The sequence below is a fragment of the Rana temporaria genome, chromosome 1 (assembly GCF_905171775.1).
Source record: "Rana temporaria chromosome 1, aRanTem1.1, whole genome shotgun sequence".
In the NCBI taxonomy this organism is placed as follows: domain Eukaryota; kingdom Metazoa; phylum Chordata; class Amphibia; order Anura; family Ranidae; genus Rana; species Rana temporaria.
In genome coordinates, this window is record NC_053489.1 from 448072451 (window position 1) to 448083842 (window position 11392).

The window sequence follows — 11392 nt, forward strand, 5'->3', positions numbered from 1 at the left end:
CTACCCATCGTTCACAAAGACATTTTAGACCCTCGAGGTCCAAAATCGGACGGACCCGTCCATCTTTTGGGACCAAGAACAGATTTGAGTAGAATCCCTCAAACCTCTCGTCCTGTAGGACAGGTAAAATTACCTCGCAGCTAGCAAGTCCCACATTGCCCCAGGGCAGACCGACGAGCCGCAACGGAGAGGGAGACTCGAAGGGGAAAAATCTGTTCCGTGAATAGGAAGGAACCCTATCTAATACTCTGAAGAGACCACCCTGCAGACCCACTGGTCGGCGAGCAGGGAAGTTCACCAAGCTGTGAACCTGCAAAGCTGTGCCCCAACCCAAAAGACGGGCAGGGGGAGGCTACATACATTGGTGGGATAGGGTGCCGGTGTGTTCAGCTTACGCACCCAGGGACATTTCAGTCCCCCACTTGAGCCTTTAGTCGGCCTGGGAGGGTCAACTCGCAGGCCCAGAAGGACACAAAAATACAGCTTCTGAGCGGGGAATGAAGGACCGGGCACACGGCACGGCTCCTTTCCCCTGGTGGACTGAGGGAGGAGAGTGCTCTCACCCCCAGTGACATCCTTGATGTCATCCAACGAGGTACCAAAAAAAACTCCCACCCCTGAAGGGTAAATCAGCCAGGACATTTCAAGATGCTAGGTCAGCAGACCAGCATTTCAGCCAAATCTGGTGGCACAAAACTACCGCCGAAACAGAGGCTCAGGACATCAAGGATGCCCGTGTAGCATCACAGACATATAGAAGGCCCTGGACCAACTGGTCGGCCAGTCTAACAATTTAGGGAGGGAGCTGGTGCTCCTCCACAGTCTGGTGCAAAACCTTGCCCATTCAGAGAGTGCCAGAGACACCAAGGTTGCGGCCACAACAGGTCGCAATGCATACTCCAGCATGGTAAACATGGAGCGGGTCAGCGCCTCGGACCTCCTATTAGTAAGGTTTCTGAAGCCACCACCCTTGTGGCACCGGGGGCCACAACCTGAGGAGACTTTTTTTTTAAACTCTCCTCAAAAGGGGGAAAACCCCAGGCGCTGAGGAACTAAAAAGGCTTCTGAGGCATTTCCCATTCCTTATTAATGAACTAGTCAAAGAAAAAAATAAGGAAAAGCTGAGGCTGCATACTGCAAGGTGGATGGTTATGTCTGGAGGGACCGCCCCCTGGGCAGGGCTGTTCAACTCTGTTAAAGTAACATGTATTTAATTATCTAACATGCTTCTGCCTAGTCCTCTCCTGTGAACAGGAACACAACCCACTTGTCAAGATTTAAGGAGCTGTGTCCGTCCATGGTTGATGAGAAGAAAAAAAAACCCACCAAGCTTAAAGTGATACTAAAGTCAGTTTTCTTCATTTAAAAAAAATAGAGAAAAAAAATCAGGTCATACTTACCTGGTCTGTGCAGTTGGTTTTGCACACAGCAGCCCAGATCCTCTTCTGGGGTCCCTCGCTGGTGCTCCTGGCCCCTCCCTCCCAATTGCCCCCACAGCAAGCAGCTTGTTATGGGGCACCCAAGCTGAACCGTTGCCATGTGCCCCCAGCCCCTCTCATTGGCTGACTGACAGCAGCAAGAGCCAATGGTACCACACTGCTGTCCCAGCCAATGAGGGAGAGTCCCAGGCAGCCAAGGCTCTTGCGAAACTTTGCTGGATCAAGATGGGCTCAGGTACATTAAAAAATTAAACAAAAAGAAAAATTATTAAAAAGAAATAAAAAAAAAAGTTAAAGCGGGGGTTCACCCTATAAACAAAAAAAAAAAAAAAAAAAAAAAAATTTCTACTACCATAAAATCAGGCATTGTAGCGCGAGCTACAGTATGCCTGTCCCGATTTTTTTACCCCCGTACTCACCTTGTAATCGTTCATCGAAGATACCGGGGAATGGGCGTGCCTATGGAGACGGAGGATGATTGACGGCCGGCTCTGGCTTCTCCGGAAATAGCCGAAATAGGCTTGGCTCTTCACGGCGCCTGCGCATAGCCTGTGCGCAGGCGCCGTGAAGAGCCGAGACCTACTCCGGCTGTCTTCGGGGAGAGTGACGTGCCAGGGCCGGCCGTCAATCATCCTCCCTCTCCATAGGCACGCCCATTCCCCGCGGGAGCCGAAATCTACGATGTCCGATTACAAGGTGAGTCCGGGGTTAAAAAAAAAATCGGGACAGGCATACTGTAGCTCGCGCTACAATGCCTGTCTCGATGGTAAAATCATGTGGGTGAGGGTGAACTACCGCTTTAATATTCCATATACCAATATATCTAAGAACAGTGCTTATTACTGTACTTCCTTTCTGTTTTTCCAATTCCAAGGATTCAAATTTTCATATGTATTTTTGAATATTGATTCTCCGATATTTATCTTCCGTCATAACGTTGGAGTATGTTTGTACTTAATATGTTTGCTCATATAACCTGCTTGTATTTGAAATTCAAAAAATTAATAAAAACTATTGAAACAAAAAAAAGATGGGCTCAGGTAAGTATTAGGTGGGCTGCTGCACAAAGGTTTTTTTTTTTATCTTGATGCCTAGAATGTATAAGGATAAAAAAACCTTCTGCCTTTAAAAATCACTTTTTTGTTTAAAGTATCCCGTACTTGGAATTTTAATTCAGTACCCCTGCTTTAGAGCAGAGGTCCGGTCATTAACATTTTCCTTTCTCCAGGTGGTCTGAAACTCATTTTTGCTCCATAACTCAGGTCCTTTACATCACAACCTTGCTGTCCCCCCCCTCACAATCACAGCCCCCCATAATCACTGCTCTCCTCCTCTCTCTCTCATCACAGCCTCCCCACATCAAAGTTCCTCCCCCACCACAGCCCAGCACTCAAGTGAGCTCCTGGGGGGGAGGCACAAAGCAGAGAGTCGGTGACTGACAGTCACCAGCTCATGGATCGGTGAGAACCAAGCAGTGTTTGATTGCTTGGTTCTAAGTGTGAGGGTCAGCGGGGGACAGATGCAGCATTGGACCCATGCTGCATCCAACTAAGTAAAAAGCAGGGATGCGCTGATCTCAGGTCTATGCTGATCTCAGGTCTGTAGAAAGTTTTTATTGTGCTCCTGTAGTTGGGGGGGTTTGGTTGAGTGGCTGGGAAGGAGGACAACTTATAAAAAGTGGAGTGATTGAGGGGTTAGGACGGGGCTTGACAAATTTACTCTCTCACCTTCCCCAAAAAAAGATGACGGTGGGGGGGTGAATGTAGTCTCGGAGTTGATGGGGAATTTGGCGGCAGGTTATTTGTCAGGTTAATGTGCCACTTGCCACCAGATGCAGTGCCGCTGTCACTCCCTCTGCATGAGCCACGTGCATTGAAGGAAAGGAGTGGCGTCACCATCTGGAGCTTGAAGATCACACCAGTCCCTGCTGCTTGCCACTTGGTGCCGGAGAAGGAGGAGGTGCCGAGGTGGGTGGGGACAGCAGCGCTGCACTAGGCACCGGTCTCACTGTCTGAGAGTAAATTGTCACTGGTTGCAATACGCCAGGCAGCGCCGGCCCTAGCAATCAGTTTCAGAAATGTAGTTACTAGTTAGTAGGGGGTGGTTGTGTCATCTATTTCATTCCGGGACACTGTATTGTCCCGGAATGAAGGTGCCCGGGACAGACATGTCAATGGCGGGACAGTCCCGGGCAATCCGGGACACCCTACTTTGGTCCCCTCCCCCCCATGCTGCTCTGGTCCCCTCCGCTCCTCAGTTCCCCCCCATGCTGCTCTGGTCCCCTCCGCTCCTCAGTTCTCCCCCCATGCTGCTCTGGTCCCCTCCGCTCCTCTGTCCCCCCCCCCCCCCATGCTGCTCTGGTCCCCTCTGCTGTCCCCCCCCCCCCCCAATGCTGCTCTGGTCTCCTCCACTCCTCAGTTCTCCCCCCATGCTGCTCTGGTCCCCTCCGCTCCTCAGTTCTCCCCCCATGCTGCTCTGGTCCCCTCCCCCCATGCTGCTCTGGTCCCCTCCGCTCCTCAGTTCCCCCCCATGCTGCTCTGGTCCCCTCCGCTCCTCAGTTCTCCCCCCATGCTGCTCTGGTCCCCTCCGCTCCTCTGTCCCCCCCCCCCCCCATGCTGCTCTGGTCCCCTCTGCTGTCCCCCCCCCCCCCCCAATGCTGCTCTGGTCTCCTCCAATCCTCAGTTCTCCCCCCATGCTGCTCTGGTCCCCTCCGCTCCTCAGTTCTCCCCCCAATGCTGCGCTGGTCCCCTCCGCTCCTCAGTTCTCCCCCCAATGCTGCGCTGGTCCCCTCCGCTACTCAGTTCTCCCCCCAATGCTGCGCTGGTCCCCTCCGCTCCTCAGTTCTCCCCCCAATGCTGCTCTGGTCCTCTCCGCTCCTCAGTTCTCCCCCCAATGCTGCGCTGGTCCCCTCCGCTACTCAGTTCTCCCCCCAATGCTGCGCTGGTCCCCTCCGCTACTCAGTTCTCCCCCCAATGCTGCGCTGGTCCCCTCCGCTCCTCAGTTCTCCCCCCAATGCTGCTCTGGTCCCCTCCGCTCCTCAGTTCTCCCCCCAATGCTGCTCTGGTCCTCTCCGCTCCTCAGTTCTCCCCCCAATGCTGCTCTGGTCCCCTCCGCTCCTCAGTTCTCCCCCCAATGCTGCTCTGGTCCCCTCCGCTCCTCTGTCCCCCCCCCCCATGCTGCTCTGGTCCCCTCCGCTCCTCTGTCCCCCCCATGCTCCTCTGGTCCCCTCCGCTCCTCTGGTCCCCTCCCATGCTCCTCTGGTCCCCTCCCATGCTCCTCTGGTCCCCTCCCATGCTCCTCTGGTCCCCTCCCATGCTCCTCTGTCCCCCCAATGCTGCTCTGGTCCCCTCCGCTCCTCAGTTCTCCCCCCAATGCTGCTCTGGTCCCCTCCGCTACTCTGCCCCCCCCCATGCTGCTCTGGTCCCCTCCGCTACTCTGTCCCCCCCCCCCATGCTGCTCTGGTCCCCCCTCCGCTCCTCTGTCCCCCCCCCCCCATGTTGCTCTGGTCCCCTCCGCTCCTCTGTCCCCCCCCCCCCCCATGTTGCTCTGGTCCCCTCCGCTCCTCTGTCCCCCCCCCCATGCTGCTCTGGTCCCCTCCGCTCCTCTGTCCCCCCCCTATGCTGCTCTGGTCCACTCCTCTGTCCCCCCCCCCCCATGCTGCTCTGGTCCCCTCCGCTCCTCTGTCCCCCCCCCATGCTGCTCTGGTCCCCTCCGCTCCTCTGTCCCCCCCCCCCCCAGCACTCACCTCTCTCGGACTTAGTTAAGCAGCGCGACTGAATGACATGTTCCTCGGGAGTCGGCACTGAGAAGCTCATACGATCCGGAAGGAGGGCTCACGGCAGCCGCACACAGTTGTGATATAAGCTTCCTCGTCACCCGTTCTACTGCTTTTTCCTACTGCCGTGAGCCCTCCTTCCGGATCGTATGAGCTTCTCAGTGCCGACTCCCTAGGAGCATATCATTCAGTCGCGCTGCTTAACTAAGCCCGAGAGAGGTGAGCGCTGGGGGGGGGGGGGACAGAAGACCGGAGGGGACCAGAAAAGCATGGGGGGGGGGGGAAACAGAGGAGCGGAGGGGACCAGAGAAGCATGGAGGGGGGGGTCGCGCTGCTTAACTAAGCCAGGGAGAGGTGAGCGCTGGGGGGGGGGGGGGGGACAGAGGACCGGAGGGGACCAGAGCAGCATGGGGGGGGTCGCGCTGCTTAATCAAGCCAGAGAGAGGTGAGTGCTGGGGGGAGAACAGAGGAGCGGAGGGGACCAGAGCAGCATGGGGGGGCAGTACATGCCTGCCCAGCTGTCATACTGGGACGATGATGTTGAAAGTTGGCAGGCAGCCAGAGCAAGCTGCGATCATCACAGCACCGTCTACCAGAGGGCGCTGATTCGTAAAAAGTGACGGCATCAATTTTGGCTAGCCCAGGCTGAAGTCCAAATACCTACAGCTGCTGCAGTGTAGCCCAGGTGCCAGGACTCAATTTCCAGTCGCCATTGCGACATGGCGCCTGGGTTTTGTCGAGCCCTGGGTTAGGAGGAGAAGTGCTGGGGGGGCTTTGGCAGGGGGAAGACATGCTAGAAGTGTGGGTTGGATTTGAAATCTAACACCCCCTCCTAGCACTATCTCTCTCCCTTCCCAAAGGGCCCCCCCAGCACATGCCCCCCACCCAGCACCTATCCTACCCCCCCCTTCCTCCACCCAACACCTATCCTATCTAGGGCCGAAACAACTAATCGATTATGAAAATTGTAATAGATTAATTTCATAAATCGATTAATTGGCCAGTAACATAATGGGGTTAAAAAATAAAAATTAGCCCTTGATAGTACAAAAAAGCAAATTGCTACTGTAAATATTACTTTCACTGTCCCACAGTAAAAAAAATGAACCCCTAATGCCGCGTACACACGATCGGTCAATCCGATGAGAACGGTCTGATGGACCGTTTTCATCAGACCAAACCGATAGTGTGTGGGCCCCATCGGTCATTTATCCATCGGTTAAAAAATTTGAAACTTGTTTTAAAATTAAACGATCGTTTGTAGGCATGTCCATCGGTTAAAAATCCACGCATGCTCAGAATCAAGTCGACGCATGCTTGGAAGCATTAAACTTCGTTTTTTTTTCAGCACGTTGTTGTGTTTTATGACACCGCGTTCTGATACGATCGTTTTTTTTAACCGATGGTGTGTAGGCACGACTGACCATCAGTCAGCTTCATCTGGTAACTGATGGGAAAATCCATCAGACCGTTCTCATCGGATGGACCGATCGTGTGTACAGGGCATTACAGTAGCGATTATTTGCTCTTTTTGTACATTTCTGTTTCTTTAACCCCCATAATGTTACTAAACATCTCAGGCCTGGGTTCACACCTCTGTTTTTTGGTGCTTTTTGCAGACACACTACAGTTCATTAACATGTTTTCCTATGGGACACGTTCACATCCATGATTTTTCAGCTGCTGCGTATTTGGAAAGGGGCGGGGACTTTTTAACACAAAACGGTGCTATTTTTTTTTTTTTGGTTCAATATACTTCAATGGAGAAGCTGCAGAAAAGCATGCAATGTGTTTTTGCGGAAATTTGTGTTTTGTAACCTGCCCAACAACAAATTGTCCCAATTTTTTTTTTAACTAGTTACCGACCGCCCACCGTCGTTATACGTCGGCACTTTGAAGATGGATATTTCGGTAACGGCAGCAGCTGCTGCCACAACCGAGATATTCATCTCTTCAGTGGGCGGTCCTGTCAACAATAGATCGCCGTTATCGGTGGTGGGAGAGGGGCCCCCCCTCCCGCCCGCGCCCCCTGCCGCTTACCGTAGCCGTCGGTAACGGCGGAGGAGATTGGGTGCGCTCGGCTGCTGACTGGGGATGCGAGTGAGGGAAAAATGTCCTTCACCCGTCCCCATAGCTTTGCTGGGCGGAAGTGACTTCAAAACATCAGCCCCGCCCAGCGTCTTAAAGAAACATTTTTTTTTTTTGTCATTTGAAAAAATGACAGTTTCAATTTTTTTTTGCATTTAAGCCTAAATATGAGATGTGAGGTCTTTTTGACCCCAGATCTCATATTTAAGAGGACCTGTCATGCTTTTTTCTATTACAAGGGATGTTTACATTCCTTGTAATAGGAATAAAAGTGATCATTTTTTTATTTTTTTATTTCAGTGTTAAAAATTGTAAAATAAATACGAAAACAAAAAAAAACTTTTTTTTAAAGCGCCCTGTCGAGCTCGCGCGCAGAAGCATACGCGAGTAGCGCCCGCATATAAAAACGGTGTTCAAACCACACAAGTGAGGTATCGCCGCGATCGTTAGAGCGAGAGCAATAATTATAGCCCTAGACCTACTCTGTAGCTCAAAAAATGCAACCTGTAGAATTTTTTAAACGTCACCTATCGAGATTTTTAAGGGTAAAAGTTTGACGCCATGCTACGAGCGGGCGCAATTTTTAAGCGTGACATGTTGGGTATCATTTTACTCAGCGTAACATTATCTTTCACAATATGTAAAAAAATTGTGCCAAATTTATTGTTGTCTTATTTTTTTATTTAAAAAAGTTAAATTTTTTTCCAAAAAAAGTGCGCTTGTAAGACCGCTGCGCAAATACGGTGTGACAAAAAGTATTGCAATGACTGCCATTTTATTCTCTAGGGTGTTTATATATATATATATATATATATATATATATATATATATATATATATATGTTTGGGGGTTTTAAGTAATTTTATAGCAAAAACACCAAATCTGAAAAACAGGCTCGGGGCTTAACTAGTTAAAAAATGCTATTTTTTTTAAGGCCATTATCCAATTAATCGAAACAATAATCGGCCAACTAATCGATTCTGAAAATAATCGTTAGTTGCAGCCCTAATCCTACCCCCCCCCACCCCTTCCTCCACCCAACACCTCTCCTACCCCCCCCCCCCATCCTAACCCCTCCCCCCTTCCTACCCCCCCTATCCTAACCCCTCCCCCCTCCCTCCACCCAACACCTATCCTAATCCCCCCCCCCCCCTTCTGCCACCCAGCACCTATCCTCACAAAGCAGCACATACCTGACCCCCCTACCTTCCCCATTGCTCTAGGCCTCTCCCTTCCCAAAGCAGCCCCCACCCAAAGCACCACCAGCACATATCTAAACCCCCCTCCCAAAGCATCCCTATAGCACATATCTGATGCCCCCAGCGCTGACCCCAGGACATATCGGACCCCTGCATTTTATTCATGAACATTTTTGACCCCTGCATTCCGTGCATAGCACTCACAATTCAGCCACTTTCACCGTTTGCCAAAAAGTGTCCCAGGTACTTTACAATCTTATAGTGTATACCCCACCCAAAAAAAAAAAAAAGTGTTTTTGGCTTAAAGAAAATGTGGCAAACCTAGACACAGAGCATGTTGACTAGACAAAACAAATGTCGTTTCTATGGGTTACTGAACCGGACATCAGCCCCGCCTACACCACTACTCAGCCTGGACCAGGGGTAGAGGAGCAAGCATCCTAACCCACATCCGGTCATCACCTCAGCGAACCCGCCCGTCACTCTCACACAGCTCATACGTACCGGGACAGAAGACTCGAGCTCAGCTACCTCACAACACTCCACTCTCATATACTAGCGCTTCCAAAACTCGCTGTGGCGGGAGAGTCCGCTGACACGTGCCGGCAGGTGCAAGAGCGTCACCCCACTTCGGGAAAAAAAAGGGTGTGTCCCATGCACAGATCGGATGTTCGAGACGTTCGTTGGTGCCTCTAGGGCCCCGCCCATACAACAGGTGTTCGATGAGCTATAGATATGCGCGCAAAGAAGGTATGAGGAACTGTTATAGGAGGACACGTCAACTCTGTACGAGGGGAGAGCAGGAACTGTACACAGAGACATCTAATAGTGAGAGAGGAAAATACAACCAACATGGATAGATAGAGAAATCTAAGAGAGGAGAAAATAAAGACATACAAAAGTATAACATATAAGGATGGATACCTAAATCAAAAATATAGGGCTAGAATGGAATACGTTATAGCGATAGGGATAGATTAATAATATAAAGTAGATATAGAAATATAACTTAAAGGGATGAATTGAGAAATAAATATAGGCATAGACAGAAAAATATAAAATATTTATCTTTTCCTTTATTGATCTATATATAGATCGATATATTTATATAGATGTTTTTATAGATATAGATCTACATCTATCTATAGATAGATAGATATATCTATATATGTGTGTCTATATATAGATAGATCAATAAAGGGAAAGATAAATATAGGTATAGCTAGATGAGTAAAACGTAGGTTGAAAAATAAAACTCAAAGGGGTCAATGGAGAGAAATAAAATAGAGAGATAAAGAAGTGATAAATATAAGCATAGATGGAAAAGATAAAATACAGGTATAGATCGATAAAGGAAATATACATAGAGAAATATAGGTATAGACGGATACATATAAAATATAGAAGTGGATATATAAATATAGGTATAGATGATACATATAAAATATAGGGGTGGATATATAAATATAGGGATAAATATAAAATATAGGAGTGGATATATAAATATAGGGATAGATGGATAAATATAGGAGTGGATATATAAATATGGGGATAAATGGATAAATATAAAATATAGGAGGGGATAGATGGATAAATATAAAATATAGGAGTGGATATATAAATATAGGGATAGATGGATAAATATAGGAGTGGATATACAAATATGGGGATAAATGGATAAATATAAAATATAGGAGTGGATATATAAATATAGGGATAAATGGATAAATATAAAATATAGGAGGGGATAGATGGATAAATATAAAATATAGGAGTGGATATATAAATATAGGGATAATGGATAAATATAAAATATAGCAGTGGATATATAAATATAGGGATAGATAGATAAATATAGGAGTGGATATATAAATATATGGATAAATATAAAATATAGGAGTGGATATATAAATATAGGGATAGATGGATAAATATAAAATATAGGTATGGATATATAAATATAGGGATAGATGGATAAATGTAAAATATAGGAGTGGATATATAAACGTAGGGATAGATGGATAAATGTAAAATATAGGAGTGGATATATAAATATAGGGATAGATGGATAAATATAAAATATAGGTATGGATATATAAATATAGGGATAGATGGATAAATATAAAATATAGGTATGGATATATAAATATAGGGATAGATGGATAAATGTAAAATATAGGAGTGGATATATAAACGTAGGGATAGATGGATAAATGTAAAATATAGGAGTGGATATATAAATATAGGGATAGATGGACAAGTGTAAAATTTAAGAATGAATATATAAATATAGGGATAGACAGATAAATCTAAAATATAGGAATGGACAGATAAATCTAGAAACAAATGGATAAATGTAAAATATAGGAATTGATAGTTAACTTGAGGGCTCGAGTCCTGCGAGAATGCGTTGGAACGGTGTCCCTGCACTTTTTTCACAGCAGGAACGCCGTTCCCTTTGCAGGACTGGAGCAGCCGAGCCGCCCGAGCTGATCCTTCGCTAAGCGGCGATGACCAGCATCACCGCATAGTGAAGGACTCGACTCGAGTCACTGTCTGGGGCAGGCGAACTGAGCCGAGCAGACTCGGAGCTCCTCCTCCAGGCTCCGACCTCGACAGCCACCTGTACTTCAGTACGCGGCCGGTTGCGTGTGACATCACGCTGAGGCGGAGTCACACAGCAGCGCTCGGGTGAGACCCCGTGTCTCCTCTCCTCACACCGTCTCATGCACTCTGCTCTGACGCTGACACTGTGTGTGCAGTGAGCTGTAAAAAAAGCCCTTTTTGTACCCTGCTTTAATATTTATTTATATATATATATATATATATATATATATATATATATATATATATATATATATATAGATTGACCAGCCAGCCAGCACCCTGAG

At 48.0% G+C, this 11392-nt stretch overlaps 1 protein-coding gene across 1 annotated transcript in view; it reads right to left on the reverse strand.

The window, feature by feature from the left end:
• ACSBG2 (acyl-CoA synthetase bubblegum family member 2) overlaps positions 1–9159 on the reverse strand; it is a 76713-nt gene extending 67554 nt beyond the window's left edge. The window contains exon 1 of the mRNA XM_040327241.1: positions 9006–9159. The gene's annotated coding sequence lies outside the window, so the exon portion shown is untranslated. The remainder of the gene's footprint in view (positions 1–9005) is intronic.
• Between the last annotated feature and the right edge of the window lie 2233 nt (positions 9160–11392).